Source organism: Cyclopterus lumpus, chromosome 18 (genome assembly GCF_009769545.1).
Source record: "Cyclopterus lumpus isolate fCycLum1 chromosome 18, fCycLum1.pri, whole genome shotgun sequence".
In the NCBI taxonomy this organism is placed as follows: Eukaryota; Metazoa; Chordata; class Actinopteri; order Perciformes; family Cyclopteridae; genus Cyclopterus; species Cyclopterus lumpus.
In genome coordinates, this window is record NC_046983.1 from 880,001 (window position 1) to 885,000 (window position 5,000).

General features: G+C 44.5%; 1 protein-coding gene across 1 annotated transcript in view; it reads right to left on the reverse strand.

Annotated features, from left to right (window-relative positions):
* The window catches only part of nfxl1 (nuclear transcription factor, X-box binding-like 1), a 28,187-nt gene that overhangs the window by 16,611 nt on the left and 6,576 nt on the right, over positions 1-5,000 (reverse strand). The gene's annotated exons all lie outside the window — the stretch shown is intronic.

Below are 5,000 nucleotides of genomic sequence, written 5' to 3' on the forward strand. Positions count from 1 at the left end.
TCACGTTACGACATCATCACGATACGACATCATCACGTTACGACATCATCACGATACGACATCATCACGTTACGACATCATCACGTTACGACATCATCACGATACGACATCATCACGTTACGACATCATCACGATACGACATCAGCGCGATACGACATCATCACGTTACGACATCATCGCGATACATCATCGCGTTACGACATCATCACGATACGACATCATCACGTTACGACATCATCACGATACGACATCATCACTATACGACATCATCACGTTACGACATCATCACGTTACGACATCATCACGTTACGACATCATCGCGATACATCATCGCGTTACGACATCATCACGATACGACATCATCACGATACGACATCATCACGTTACGACATCATCACGTTACGACATCATCACGTTACGACATCATCACGTTACGACATCATCACGATACAACATCATCACTATACGACATCATCACGATACGACATCATCACGATACGACATCATCACTATACGACATCATCACTATACGACATCATCACGATACGACATCAAGTTACGAAATCAAGTTACAACATCATCACGATACGACATCATCACGTTACGACATCATCACGATACGACATCATCACGATACAACATCATCACGATACGACATCATCACGATACGACATCAAGTTACGAAATCAAGTTACGACATCATCACGATACGACATCATCACGTTACGACATCAAGTTACGAAATCAAGTTACGACATCATCACGATACGACATCATCACGTTACGACATCATCACGATACGACATCATCACGATACGACATCATCACGATACGACATCATCACGATACGACATCAAGTTACGAAATCAAGTTACGACATCATCACGATACGACATCATCACGTTACGACATCAAGTTACGAAATCAAGTTACGAAATCAAGTTACAACATCATCACGATACGACATCATCACGTTACGACATCATCACGATACGACATCATCACGTTACGACATCATCACGATACGACATCATCACGATACGACATCAAGTTACGAAATCAAGTTACGAAATCAAGTTACAACATCATCACGATACGACATCATCACGTTACGACATCATCACGATACGACATCATCACGATACGACATCATCACGATACGACATCATCACGATACGACATCATCACGATACGACATCATCACGATACGACATCATCACTATACGACATCATCACGATACGACATCAAGTTACGAAATCAAGTTACGACATCATCACGATACGACATCATCACGATACGACATCATCTCGATACGACATCATCACGTTACGACATCGGGATACGACATCATCACGTTACGACATCATCACGTTACGACATCGGGATACGACATCGGGATACGACATCATCGCGATACGACATCATCACGTTACAACATCATCACGTTACGACATCGGGATACGACATCATCGCGATACGACATCATCGCGATACGACATCAGCGCGATACGACATCATCACGTTACGACATCATCACGATACGACATCATCACGTTACGACATCATCACGATACGACATCATCACGTTACGACATCATCACGATACGACATCATCACGTTACGACATCATCACGTTACGACATCATCACGATACGACATCATCACGATACGACATCATCACGTTACGACATCATCGCGATACATCATCGCGTTACGACATCATCACGATACGACATCATCACGTTACGACATCATCACGTTACGACATCATCACGATACGACATCATCACGTTACGACATCATCACGATACGACATCATCACGTTACGACATCATCACGTTACGACATCATCACGATACGACATCATCACGATACGACATCATCACGTTACGACATCATCGCGATACATCATCGCGTTACGACATCATCACGATACGACATCATCACGTTACGACATCATCACGATACGACATCATCACGATACGACATCATCACTATACGACATCATCACGTTACGACATCATCACGTTACGACATCATCACGTTACGACATCATCGCGATACATCATCGCGTTACGACATCATCACGATACGACATCATCACGATACAACATCATCACGTTACGACATCATCACGTTACGACATCATCACGTTACGACATCATCACGTTACGACATCATCACGTTACGACATCATCGCGATACGACATCATCGCGATACATCATCGCGTTACGACATCATCACGATACGACATCATCACGTTACGACATCATCACGTTACGACATCATCACGATACGACATCATCACGTTACGACATCATCACGATACGACATCATCGCGATACATCATCGCGTTACGACATCATCACGATACGACATCATCACGATACGACATCATCACGTTACGACATCATCACGTTACGACATCATCACGTTACGACATCGGGATACGACATCATCACAATACGACATCATCACGTTACGACATCATCACGTTACGACATCGGGATACGACATCATCGCGATACGACATCGGGATACGACATCATCACGATACGACATCATCACGTTACGACATCGGGATACGACATCATCGCGATACGACATCATCGCGATACGACATCATCGCGATACGACATCTTCGCGATACGACATCATCACGATACGACATCATCATCACGTTACGACATCATCACGTTACGACAACATCACGTTACGACATCGGGATACGACATCATCGCGATACGACATCATCGTGATACGACATCATCGCGATACGACATCATCGCGATACGACATCATCACGATACGACATCATCGCTATACGACATCATCGCGATACGACATCATCTGGATACGACATCATCACGTTACGACATCATCACGATACGACATCATCACGTTACGACATCATCACGATACGACATCATCGGGATACGACATCATCGCGATACGACATCATCGCGATACGACATCATCGCGATACGACATCATCGCGATACGACATCATCACGATACGACATCATCACGATACGACAACATCACGTTACGACATCGGGATACGACATCATCGCGATACGACATCATCGTGATACGACATCATCGCGATACGACATCATCGCGATACGACATCATCACGATACGACATCATCGCTATACGACATCATCGCGATACGACATCATCTCGATACGACATCATCACGTTACGACATCATCACGATACGACATCATCACGTTACGACATCATCACGATACGACATCATCGCGATACGACATCATCACGATACGACATCATCGCTATACGACATCATCTCGATACGACATCATCACTATACGACATCATCACTATACGACATCATCACGATACGACATCATCACGATACGACATCATCACGATACGACATCATCACGATACGACATCATCGCTATACGACATCATCTCGATACGACATCATCACTATACGACATCATCGCGATACGACATCATCGCGATACGACATCATCGCGATACATCATCGCGTTACGACATCATCACGATACGACATCATCACGATACGACATCATCGCGATACGACATCATCACGTTACGACATCATCACGATACATCATCGCGTTACGACATCATCACGATACGACATCATCACGATACGACATCATCACGATACGACATCATCACGATACGACATCATCGCGATACGACATCATCACGATACGACATCATCGCGATACATCATCGCGTTACGACATCATCACGATACGACATCATCACTATACGACATCATCACGATACGACATCATCACGATACGACATCATCACTATACGACATCATCACGATACGACATCATCACGATACGACATCATCACGATACGACATCATCACGATACGACATCATCACGTTACGACATCATCACGATACGACATCATCGCGATACGACATCATCGCGATACGACATCATCGCGATACGACATCGGGATACGACATCATCACGATACGACATCATCACGTTACGACATCGGGATACGACATCATCGCGATACGACATCATCGCGATACGACATCATCGCGATACGACATCATCGCGATACGACATCATCACGATACGACATCATCATCACGTTACGACATCATCACGTTACGACAACATCACGTTACGACATCGGGATACGACATCATCACGATACGACATCATCACGTTACGACATCATCACGTTACGACATCGGGATACGACATCATCGCGATACGACATCATCGTGATACGACATCATCGCGATACGACATCATCGCGATACGACATCATCACGATACGACATCATCGCTATACGACATCATCGCGATACGACATCATCTCGATACGACATCATCACGTTACGACATCATCACGATACGACATCATCACGTTACGACATCATCACGATACGACATCATCGCGATACGACATCATCACGATACGACATCATCGCTATACGACATCATCGCTATACGACATCATCACGATACGACATCATCACGTTACGACATCATCACGATACGACATCATCACGATACGACATCATCGCTATACGACATCATCTCGATACGACATCATCACTATACGACATCATCGCGATACGACATCATCGCGATACGACATCATCGCGATACATCATCGCGTTACGACATCATCACGATACGACATCATCACGATACGACATCATCGCGATACGACATCATCACGTTACGACATCACGATACATCATCGCGTTACGACATCATCACGATACGACATCATCACGATACGACATCATCACGATACGACATCATCGCGATACGACATCATCGCGATACATCATCGCGTTACGACATCATCACGATACGACATCATCACTATACGACATCATCACGATACGACATCATCACGATACGACATCATCACGATACGACATCATCACGATACGACATCATCACGATACGACATCATCACGATACGACATCATCACGATACGACATCATCACGT